Here is a 13,174-nt window from a genome sequence, read left to right as displayed (position 1 = left end):
CATTCATTTTCAACAGGAGCACGCAGAGCAATGCGCAGGAGCGGTGCTCTGCTCTACTTTATGCAAATTTCACGTTGCCACCACTGCGGTTAAGCAAGCAGGTGAGTAGTAGAAGATTGCTCATGAAACACAGATCAGCCTGTCATTAGTTCTGAGCAAGCACACCAAAAAAGATGGAGGAAAGCAATGTCTGGTTTTCCAATTCTATAAGATTTTGCTTTGCTATACTCAGCAAATAAAGAAACGTCCTCTCACTGTTAACTGCGTTTATTTTCAGCAAACTTAACGTGTAAATATTTGTATGAACAAGATTCAACAACTGAGACATAAACTGAACAAGTTCCACAGACATGTAACTAACAGAAATTGAATAATGTGTGCCTGAACAAAGGGGGAGGTCAAAATCAAAAGTAACAGTGAGCATCTGGTGTGGCCACCAGCTGCATTAAGTACTGCAGTGCATCTCCTCCTCATGGACTGCACCAGATTTGCCAGTTCTTGCTGTGAGATGTTACCCCACTCTTCCACCAAGGCACCTGCAAGTTCCCGGATATTTCTGGGGGGAATGGCCCTAGCCCTCACCCTCCGATCCAACAGGTCCCAGACGTGCTCAATGGGATTGAGATCCGGGCTCGTCGCTGGCCATGGCAGAACACTGACATTCCTGTCTTGCAGGAAATCACACACAGAACGAGCAGTATGGCTGGTGGCATTGTCATGCTGGAGGGTCATGTCAGGATGAGCCTGCAGGGGAAGGGTACCACGTGATGGAGGAGGATGTCTTCCCTGTAACGCACAGCGTTGAGATTGCCTGCAATGACAACAAGCTCAGTCCGATGATGCTGTGACACACCGCCCCAGACCATGACGGACCCTCCACCTCCAAATCAATCCTGCTCCAGAGTACAGGCCTCGGTGTAACGCTCATTCCTTTGATGATAAACGCAAATCCGACCATCACCCCTGGTGAGACAAAACCGCGACTCGTCAGTGAGAGCACTTTTTGCCAGTCCTGTCTGGTCCAGCGTCTCACATTACGGACATTGCAATCTATTGCCCTGGCCACATCTGCAGTCCTCATGCCTCCTTGCAGCATGCCTAAGGCACGTTCACGCAGATGAGCAGGAACCCTGGGCATCTTTCTTTTGGTGTTTTTCAGAGTCAGTAGAAAGGCCAGAAATGTTCATTTCTTGTTTATGGTTCATTGAATAAGCATGGTAAACCGTGTTTAAACCCTTTACAATGAAGATCTGTGGAGTTATTTGTATTTTTAGGAATTATCTTTGAAAGACAGGGTCCTGAAAAGGGACGTTTCTTTTTTTGGCTGAGTTTAGAATACAGAGACAAAATCAATGGCATGGAGGAGGATTGCAGAGATTGTTGGTGTTGATGCTGGTTGAAGAGGGATTTGCTCAATGTTTGCTTCTGCTGCTAGCTACCTATGAACATCAAGCAACCTTAACCTCAAAACTGTGATCAAAGCCACCATTTGTGAATGTGTTGAGTAAATTAAATTGTGAAATGTGCCCACCAAAGGACAGAAATCACCAGTAACACACAGTATAACATTGTAAATTATACAGAAAGCATGAATTTACCATGTAATATGCTATCAATTGGATTATGGTATCTTAACATTATGATTCTCATCTATTTTAGCTAATTGCTCTTTCATTAAACTTGTGTCATGATTGATGGTTATAGCTCACTTCCTGTAAAATACATAGGCCTACATGCACATGAATGGGTACTTTGGGTAAAGGAAATTGTGGCTTTGCAAATATATCTTTACCCACCTTCTACACCAATATCTCTGCAATCCTCCTTTATGTCACTGACCCTCTTTTAAATGTACGAACTTAAAAAAAAACAGGCTTCAATTTATTACAATTAGACAGCCCTATTATCTCTCTGTCTTTGTAGTTTTCCTCTCTAGAGACTAAAACTGGAGAATATTTTCATGTCATCCCACAACCTGCCCTATCTAACTACTACACCTACTCAGTGGCGACTCGTCATTCACGGTAAGTGGAGAAAATACCCACATGTTTTGAGACCAAAATGTTTTTTGGTTGTTGCCTGTTTTGCATGTTATTTTGGCATTAATACATGTCACGTATCAGTTTGCAAACAAGGTCAAAAAAGAAAATCATTGAGTTGATAAAGCCGCATACAAACATGGTTTCCTTTTTGCTTTCTTGAGTAAGCCTTGTTCAAAATGCAGGTGTTTCAGTCTAGCTCAGTGCTTTCTGCAGTGGTGGGACAGCTAGCAGAAAATACAGAGCATAGGGGTTGCTAATGTTCTCTAGTTGCGCCATGATTGGTTCATCGTTCTGTCAGTCATGGGGACACTACATCACCGCAAAATCTACGGGGAGAGCAAAAACATTCAAGCCCCTTGGCTGCTGCCACAGAGTTACATTAGAAGGACCCATCCAAAAAGGCTCAGGGTCATTGGCCACAGATTAAATTATCTACTGTAGCTTTGATTGGACTGATCATGTCAACATCATACTTTCAAAATCTTAACGAGAAAGCTAGACAAGCAGTCATCATCATGAATAACGTCGACAATCTACTGGCAAAACCTTTCAATCCTTGTGATGTCAACAGAAATGATAGATAAAACGTATCGGTGTTCATCGGCCATTGGACATAAACGTTACACAACAAGTTGGAAATCGCAAATTCAACAATGAGTGGTTTGTAGGGAATCAGTGGCTAACTGCAAGCTTTGCAAAGCAATCACTAGCCTGCTATTCAGTGGAGTGGGTGTGTGGTCCAAGTCTGGGTTTAAGGGTCTCTTTTCCAAGCTTAAAAGGATAAACATTAACATGCCATGGGCCAAAAAAGTTGTAATATATTGGCCGCGTTCAAAACAACTGGAAACTCAGAACTGGGAATTCTCAGACTTCAGTGAGTTCAAGACAACTGGGAACTCTGGGGGGAAAAAAACTAGCTCTGACTGGGAAAATACGTTTTAAATGGTCATCCATTTGGGAACTCTGGCCTTCTAGAGCGCCGACCTGAATATCACTGATGTCATGATTCAACCTTGTTCCCCCCCCCCCCCCGAGTTCCCAGTTGTCTTGAAAGCACCATAAATCCAGAGAATGCCAGACTTGATGACAAAGTTTGATGACAAAATTTGCCCACAAGAAATTTGCAACTTTCCTGTTCAAATGAGCGCAGCACAACAGGGTATTGATGTATTGTATGCTGCTGCATAAATTATGTAAGATGCCAGGGAGATATGTACAGTGGCAAGAAAATGTATGTGAACCCTTTGGAAATATCTGGATTTCTGCATAAATTGGTCATAAAATTTGATCTAATCTTCATCAAGGTCCCAACAATAGACAAACATAATGTGCTTAAACTAATAACAAACAAATTATTGTATTTTTCTTGTCTATATTGAATACATCATTTCAACATTCACAGTGTAGGTTAGGCTAATGACTTCTCCAAAAGCTAATTGGATTCAGGATTCATACTTTTTCTTGCCACTGTATACTGTAGCTTAGGAATTAATACTAAGTGTATGTTGTGTAGTAAGCTGTTAGTAGCCCATGTGCCTCATCCTAATAATCTGGACCCTTTCCACCTCATAACTTAGTCTACTGTTCTGACTTGGTGATGCACATGTAGCCTATAGCCTATTTTAGAGAAATGTAATCATCGATTATTTTAAGTGCTTTCATTGTCTGCCATCTCTTATGGCCGAAAATAACATCAGAACAGCGATTATTCACCTCGAACTGGACGAAGATTTTTTCTTTTTATGAGCCTGACGCGAAGGATATACTGCTTTCTTGGGAATGGGCCCAAATCCCTGTCATTTGCATTAAGAAAAGACGGCGAAAAAGGGGTCCGAGGTCGGGCTGCCTTCTGAGAATCCGTAGGCTAGTAAGTAAACATCCACTACCATCCGTTGATATATGATCAAGACTATCCTACCAACAGGACATTAAAAAACTGTAATATCTTGTGTTTCACTGAGTCGTGGCTGAATGACGACACGGATAATATAGAGCTGGCGGGATTTTCCATGCATCGGCAGGACAGAGAAGCTATGTCTGGTAAGATGAGGGGCGGGGGTGTGTGTCTATTTGTCAATAACAGCTGGTGTGTGATGTCTAATATTAAAGAAGTCTTGAGGTATTGCTCGCCTGAGGAAGAGTACCTTATGATAAGCTGTAGACCACACTATCTACCAAGAGAGTTGTCATCTATATTATTCGTAGCCGTCTATTTACCACCACAAACCGATGCTGGCACTAAGACCACACTCAACGAGCTGTATAAGGCCATAAGCAAACAAGAAAATACTCCTCCAGAAGCGGCGCTCCTAGTGGCCGGGGACTTTAATACAGTCCAACTTCAATTCATTTTACCTCATTTCTACCAGCATGTCACATGTGCAACCAGAGGAAAAAAAACTCTAGCCCACCTTTACTCCACACACAGAGGTGCATAAAAAGCTCTCCCTCGCCCTCCATTTGGCAAATCTGACCATAATTCTATCCTCCTGATTCCTGCTTACAAGCAAACACTAAAGCAGGAAGTACCAGTGACTTGCTCAATAGGGAAGTGGTCTGATGATGCGGATGCAGGACTGTTTTGCTAGCACAGATTCGACCAATGGCATTGAGGAGTATACTACCTCAGTCATCGGCTTCATCAATAAGTGCATCGACGACGTCGTCCCCACAGTGACTGTACATTCATATCCCAACCAGAAGCCATGGATTACAGGCAACATCCGCATCGAGCTAAAGGCTAGAGCTGCCGCTTTCAAGGAGCGGGACACTAATCCAGACGCTTATAAGAAATCCTGCTACGCCCTCAGACGAACAATTAAACAAGCAAAGGGTCAATACATGGCAGGGCTTGAAAACTATTATGGAAAACACAGCCGCGAGCTGCCCAATGACACGAGACTACCAGACAAGCTAAATGCCTTTTATGCTCGCTTCGAGACAAGCAACACTGAAGCATGCATGAGAGCACCAGCTGTTCCGGACGACTGTGTGATAACGCTCTCGGTAGCCGATGTGAGCAATACCTTTAAACAGGTCAACATACACAAAACCGCGGGGCCAGACGGATTACCAGGATGAGTACTCAAAGCATGCGCGGACCAACTGGCAAATTTCTTCACTGACATTTTTAACCTCTCCCTGACCGAGTCTGTAATACCTACATGTTTCAAGCAGGCCACCATAGTCCATGTGCCCAAGGAAGTGAAGGTAACCTGCCTAAATGATCACCGCCCCACAGCACTTACATCGGTAGCCATGAAGTGCTTTGAAAGGCTGGTCATGGCTCACATCAACAGCATCATCCCGGATACCCTAGACCCACTCCAATTCACATACCGTCCCAACAGATCCACAGATGACACAATCTCAATCACACTCCACACTGCCCTTTCCCACCTGGACAAAAGAACACCTATGTGAGAATGCTGTTCATTGACTACAGCACAGTGTTCAACACCATAGTGCCCACAAAGCTCATCACTAAGCTAAGGACCCTGGAACTAAAGACCTCCCTCTGCAACTGGATCCTGGATCCGCCCCCAGGTGGTAAGGGTAGGCAACAACACATCCGCAACACGCTGATCCTCAACAATGGGGCCCCTCAGGGGTGTGTGCTTAGTCCCCTCCTGTACTCCCTGTTCACCCACGACTGCGTGGCCAAGCACAACTCCAACACCATCATTACGTTTGGTGACGACACAACAGTGGTAGGCCTGATTACCGACAATTATGAGAGCCTATAGGGAGGAGGTCAGAGACCTGGAAGTATGGTGCCAGGACAACAACCTCTCCCTCAATGTCAGCAAGACAAAGGAGCTGATCGTGGACTACAGGAAAAGGCGGGCCGAACAGGCCCTCATTAACATCGACGAGGCTGTAGTGGAGCGGGTCGAGAGTTTCAAGTTCCTTGATGTCCACATCACCAACAAACTATCATGGTCCAAACACACAAAGACAGTCGTGAAGAGGGCACGAGAACACATTTTCCCCCTCTGGAGACTGAAAATATTTGGCATGGGTACCCAAATCCTCAAAATGTTCTACAGCTGCACAATCGAGAGCATCCTGCGCAGTTGCATCACCGCCTGGTATGGCAACTGCTCGGCATCTGGTGTCAGAGGAAAGCCCAAAAAATTGTCAAAGACTCCAGTCACCCAAGTCATAGACTGTTCTCTCTGCATGCGGTACGGGAGGCGCCAAGTCTAGCACCAAAAGGCTCCTTAACAGCTTCTTAGACTGCTGAACAATTTATCAAATGGCTACCTGGACTATTTACACTGCTGCTACTCATTGTTTATTATGTATGCATAGTCATTTTACCCCTACTTACATGTACAAATTACCTTGACTAATCTGTACCCCTGCACATTGACTCAGTACCGGGTCCCCCTGTATATTGCCTAGTTATTGTTATTTTATCGTGTTACTTTTTAGTATTTTTTTAACTTTAGTTTATTTGGTAAATATTTTCTTAATTCTTTCTTGAACTGCATTGTTGGTTAAGGGTTTGTAAATAAGCATTTCACGGTAAGGTCTACACCTGTTATATTCGGCACATGTGACAAATAAAGTTAGATTTGATTTAATAATACAGCGTTTTTTAACATTTAACATTAACATTTACTTAGCCTATTTACTAGAATAGGTTCACGCCTAGTTGAGCAGTCTGAAATCCTGGCACTCCGTGTCCTTTCCAACCGCTCTGCTAAAAAACACTGTGCTCATATGAAAAAATACTGCCACTCCAAATTTGCTACATTCATTAAAATCACAATTTAACCAACACCCATCTATTTTTTTGAATACCATTTGGTTTTGAAGTATTGAAACCAAACCATATGATTTGAATGAAAATAATTTTAATAAACTTTTTGTGGGACTTTTTTTGGCAGTATTTGGAAGTTTGGATGACTGAGGTGCCCAAAGTAAACTGCCTGTTACTCAGTCCCAGAAGCTAGGATATGCATATAATTGGTTGATTTTGAAAGAAAACACTTTAACGTTTCCAAAACTGTTCAAATAATGTCTGTGAATATAACATAACTGATATGGCAGGCGAAAACCTGAGGAAAATCCATCCAGGAAGTGGGATTTTTTTGATGTGGGTACTTTTCAATTGAATGCCTATACAGTATGTAATGGGTTAGGACCCAGATTGCAGTTCCTATGGCTTCCACTAGATGTTAACAGTCTTTAGACATTGTTTCAGGCTTGTTTTCTGAAAAATGAGGAAGAATGAGACCATTTTGTCAGTGGACTGTAGAATGAATCAGAGCTGGTTTGCACGCGTGACCGATTGCGCGCCCTTCATTGTTTATCCTTTCTATTGAATACGCTATTGTCCAGGTGAAATATTACCGATTATTTAGACAATAGACAACCTGAGGATTAATTATAAACATCGTTTGACATGTTTCGACGAACTTTCCCGGTACTATTAGGATGCATTCGTCTGCATGTTGTGACCGCCTTTGAGCCAGTGGATTACTGAACAAAACGCGACAACAAAACAGAGTTTTGGGGATATAAAGAGGGACTTTATCGAACAAAACGAACATTTATTGTGTCACAGGGACTCTTGTGACTGCAACCAGATGAAGATCATCAAAGGTAAGTGATACATTTTATTGCTATTTCTGACTTTCGTGACTCCTCTACTTGGCTTGAAATCTGAAAAAGCAGATTTGTATGCTTTTGTAAGCGGGGCGCTGTCCTCAGATAATCGCATGGTATGCTTTCGCCGTAAAACCTTTTTGAAATCTGACACAGCGGCTGGATTAACAAGAAGTTCATCTTTAAGCCGATGTATACCACTTGTATCTTTTTTTTATTATTATTATAATTTTTTTAATCCCATTTTCTCCCCAATTTTCGTGGCATCCAATCGCTAGTAATTACTATCTTGTCTCATCGCTACAACTCCCGTACGGGCTCAGGAGAGACGAAGGTCGAAAGCCATGCGTCCTCCGAAGCACAACCCAACCAAGCCGCACTGCTTCTTAACACAGCGCGCCTCCAACCCGGAAGCCAGCCGCACCAATGTGTCGGAGGAAACACCGTGTACCTGGCCCCCTTGGTTAGCGCGCACTGCGCCCGGCCCGCCACAGGAGTCGCTGGAGCGTGATGAGACAAGGATATCCCTACCGGCCAAACCCTCCCTAACCCGGACGACGCTATGCCAATTGTGCGTCGCCCCACGGACCTCCCGGTCGCGGCCGGCTGCGACAGAGCCTGGGTGCGAACCCAGAGACTCTGGTGGTGCAGCTAGCACTGCGATGCAGTGCCCTAGACCACACTGAATGTTTATTATGAGTATTTCTGTATTTTAAATTTGGCGCTCTGCAATTTCACTGGATGTTGTCGAGATGGGTCGCTAGCAGAACGCCTATCCCTAATTAATAAACATGAAAAGGTGATCGTAAGAAGCACTCATCATTTCAAATAGGCTACATGCAGGGTTGGGTCGGTTACTTTCTAAATGTAATCCGTTACAATTACTAGTTAGCTGTCCAAAATTGTAATCAGTAACATAACTTTTGGACAGGGTTGGGGAGTACCAGATTACAAAAAACTGTAACTGTAATATGTTACATTACCAGTAAAAATATTGTAATCAGGTGACAGATACTTTTGAAAAACTAGATGATTACTTCAAGGATTACTTTTAAATTCCGAAAGGATGTTCGCGGAAAAAAAATCTTTGACACTTCTCTGTTTTCTCAATGACATTCAAATTAGCATTGAAAAAAGGCGCAAACTTAAGTTTGTTCCACCTAAGTGAGTCTAACCACAAGTCAGAGCCCACTATGATGACACACCAAATGTGTTTGATCGATCGCGGGAAAAGCACAGGAATAGGCTTTTGTAGTCTACAGTCCAAGGTATGTCTCCCAATGGTGCGACTGCTGTCGGCATCCAAAGATTATCCAACTTGAATAAACACTTGGAGGTAAGGATGACAGCATTGGTATAGTCTACGGCGATAGGGATATCACTTATTATTGATATGTACATAGCGCATTGATGTGAATCACATACTAATAAACATAATTTATGAATTTAAAAGTAATCCTCGAAGTAGTCATCTAGTTTTCTAAAAGTATCTGTAATCTGATTACAATATTTTTTCTGGTAGGGTAACGGATTACAGTTACTGTTTTTTGTAATCCCTTACATGTAACAGATTACATGTAATCCATTACTTCCCAACCCTGGTTACATGTCATATTACACAGCATATAAACACTCTAAATAGATCAGGAGCTAAGACGAATGGAAATGAATTATTTAGGCTATATTATTTCAATTATTTCAAGGCTTACAAAGCCTACAAAGAAGTACATTGTGAAGGATTTTCAAGTGGGACACTAGGCTGGTAGGGAGTCATGGACATTAAGCGCTCAGCATTTAAACACCATTTCATTGTATTAAATCATTAGGCCTGTAGTCTATAAATTGGCATATAGGCTGTGACTTACTTAGAATGAAATCCAAATTAAACGAAAAAAATGCATTATTATGCTCAGTCTACAGCAGTGTATGTGAGTAGTGGTTGAGTGGTCGGAAATACCGCTCATCATACATGGAGTGGTGTTTAAGCACGACTTGCCACATTCTTTCCAAGCGCTCTGCTAAAAACAGCTCCACTCACAGGAAATAAAACTGTGGCACCAAATTCGCTCCATTCATTAAAATCACAATTTAACCAACACCTATCTATTTGTGTGACTACCTGGACCAACCATTTGGTTTTGAAGTATTGAAACCAAACTATATGATTGGAATGAAAAGTATTTTAATAAACATGAAAAGGTGAATGTAAGAAGCTCTCATCATTTCAAATAGGCTACATGTTATATTAAACTGCATATAAACACTCTAAATAGGTCAGGAGCCAGACAGGGAGCCCAAGAAGGAACGGAAATGAATTATCTAGGCTATATTATTTCAATTATTTCAAGGCTATAGCCTACAAAGAAGTACATTGTGAAGAATTTGCGAGTGCGACACTAGACTGGTAGGGAGTCAGGGACATTAAGCGCTCAGCATTTAATTAAACAACATTTCATTGTTTAAAATCAGCATAGTAATTACATTGCGCACGTAGGCTGACTTACTTATAATTCAATACAAATTAAGCGAAAATACCTTATTAGGCTCAGTCTACAGTGCCTTTGAATTCATTTTTAGAAACACCAGTTTGGCCTTAATCTGTGTCTTCACCCTCATGCGATGGTGCCTGGAGAGCAGGCCAGAAACGGAGAATATCCCCTCAGCGCTTAATGGGGATGCTAAACACCATTTTGGTCACTCTTGGCAGTATGGGCAGGGATGCAGATTATTATTTTTTTCTATATCTAGGCCTAAAGGTTTTTTAGGTAAAAACATTTAATTGAAGCCTGTTTTTTTTATGTTCGTCCTCAGATATGGAGAGCTGCGAAAGCCTGTCTGCAGATGAAGAGGTCCCAGTGAATGTCCCAAGAGACTGCTGGCACATGCTTGTATGCCATGGGTTGTATCTGTACATATGTTAGCAAATGTTGTATATAACACACAATGTAGGCTACAAACGTATTGCAACTGTAGCAGGCCAATCCTTATCCTGGAGGTATGCTGGGTGTGCAGGCTTCTGTTCCAGCCCAGCACTAACACCCCTGATTCAATTTATCAAAGCTAATGAGTTGACTATAGTGTGTATTATTGCTGGGCTGGAATAGAAGTCTGCTCAGATCAGGTAATGGAGCTCTGGTGGTCACATCTGGTAGGGACTTTTTTTCACTCTAAATTATGCTTTAGTTATAATAGTTTATGAAGATGTGTAACATTACCAAACAAGTTAGATTATTTGTACATTTTGAAATATATTTTGATTCATTCATTGAAGTGAAGTGCTTGAACTTGTTTGAATTGTTAACTTAAAAACATGATTCAAAATGAACTAGTGTCAATGTAAATTCATCACAGATCACAATTCTGCAATAAAAAGGTGTGAAGGGGATCTGTCTCTAATATGTCTGTGTTTCTGTGTTGCTTTCGGAAATGAACATGGCCTTTTTATCCTGTTGGGAGCTTTCCAATCGGTTTTATTTGATTGTCACTGTCTCAGGATATCAGCCATGTGAATCAATTTTGCAGCTTATCATAATGGCATGCGTCACTAATGAAGCCAAGAGGCCTACAGTTTGATGGTATAACTGTGCAATCAAAGTGCCCCTTGTCATTGCACATCTGAAGCAGAGAATAGCTAAACTCTCACATAATTTGCATATTGATGAGCTAGCTATATGTTCTCAATTGAAAATTATACCAGTAGATAATGTATAGGAGGCTAACCATAAACCTGATTTTACATGATTTTTCGGACATAAAATTGTTTACTGCAAATCCAATACTTGTATTCTAGGTACAGCACTGCACCTGAAAATAAGGAGCTGGCAATTTGTAGCCTAATTAAAAATATAAAAAAGTAAAATACCTTGTTTATTTTCTGAGAATGATTTTAAAATAAAAAGACAAAATCAGAAGGTCAGTGGCATGGAGGAGGATTGCAGAGATATTGGTGTTGATGGTGGGTAAAGATATATTTGCAAAGCCACAATTTCCTTTACCAAAAGTACCCATTCATGTGCATGTAGGCCTATGTATTTTACAGGAAGTGTAAATGTAAATAACCTAAAATATATAAGAATCCTAATGTTAAGATACCATAATCCAATTGGTAGCATATTACATGGGAAATTGATGGTTAGTGTATCATTTACAATGTTATAATGTGTGTTACTGGTGATTTCTGTCCTTTGGTGGGCACATTTCACAATTTAATTTACTCAACACATTCACAAATGGTGGCTTTGATCACAGGTTGGAGGTTTAGGTTACTTGATGTTCAAAGCTAGCTAGCAGCACAAGCAAATATTGTTGTGCAAATTTCTCTTCACCCAGCATCAACACCAACAATCTCTGCAATCCTCCTCCATGCCATTGACCTTATGATTTTGTCTCTGTATTCTAGTAAAGCAAAATCATATGGAATTGGAAAACCAGACACAGCGATGACTAGTGGGCTCCCGAGTGGCGCAGCAGTCTAAGCCACTGCATCTCAGTGCTAGAGGCGTCACTACAGACACCCTGGTTTGAATCCAGGCCTTATCACAACTGGCTGTGATTGGGAGTCCCATAGGGCGGTGCACAATTGGCCCAGCATTGTCCGGTGAGGCCGTAATTGTAAATAAGAATTTGTTCTTAACCTGGGGTGGCAGGTAGCCTAGTGGTTAGAGTGTTGTGCCAGTAACCAAACGGTTGCTGGATCAAATCCCCGAGCTGACTAGGTAAAAATCTCTCATTCTGCCCCTGCACAAGGCAGTTAAGCCACTGTAGGCCTTCATTGCAAATAAGAGTTTGTTCTTAACTGACTTGCCTAGTTAAATAAAGGTTAAAAGCTGACTTGCCTAGTTATATAAAAAAATGACTGGCTGTCCTCCATCTTTTCTGGTTTTGCTTGCCCAGAACTAATGACAGGCGGAACTATGTTTCATGAAAGGAAGATTTTCAAGCAAACATCTGCTCCTCACCTGATTGGTTAACGGCAGCTGTGGCGTGCAATTTGCATAAAGTATAGCAGCGCTGACCTTTTTCTATCGCTCCGCTAGCAGGGTTCTCACCGCTCACCTTCCCACAATCCCCTGCGCATTGCTCTGCGTGCTCCCGTTGAAAATTATTGGGTGCGGAACTTCGTTTGTCGAATTTGGAAGTGGTGGAAACCGTCAGCCGCTATCATCTGGCCGCCACTCAAGTAAGAAGAGGACTAGAAAACCTATGGAAAGCGTTATTGAACAGCTTTTGTTAAAGGAAAAATGCAATCTGCGGTCATAAAGAGAGAAAGTAGTATTCAACATCTAGCGAGAGCGCTAAATGGACCAGAAATAATTGGTCTCGTCGCACAGCTCCAGCTGCGCTCTGCTCACATACTCTGGTCAGAGTATAAACAAGAGTAGACTGCCCCTGGCGGATGAATGCGGAACAGTTTTCGACCATTTGATGCAAATAATCAGTGGCCAGACAAACTTTTATTCTAAAGTGTAAACATGTAAATGTATATGAGCAGCATTGTGCATATTGTTGCTTTGGGA

The sequence above is a fragment of the Salvelinus alpinus genome, chromosome 35, assembly GCF_045679555.1.
Source record: "Salvelinus alpinus chromosome 35, SLU_Salpinus.1, whole genome shotgun sequence".
NCBI classification, from domain to species: domain Eukaryota; kingdom Metazoa; phylum Chordata; class Actinopteri; order Salmoniformes; family Salmonidae; genus Salvelinus; species Salvelinus alpinus.
This window is presented reverse-complemented; position numbering follows the sequence as displayed.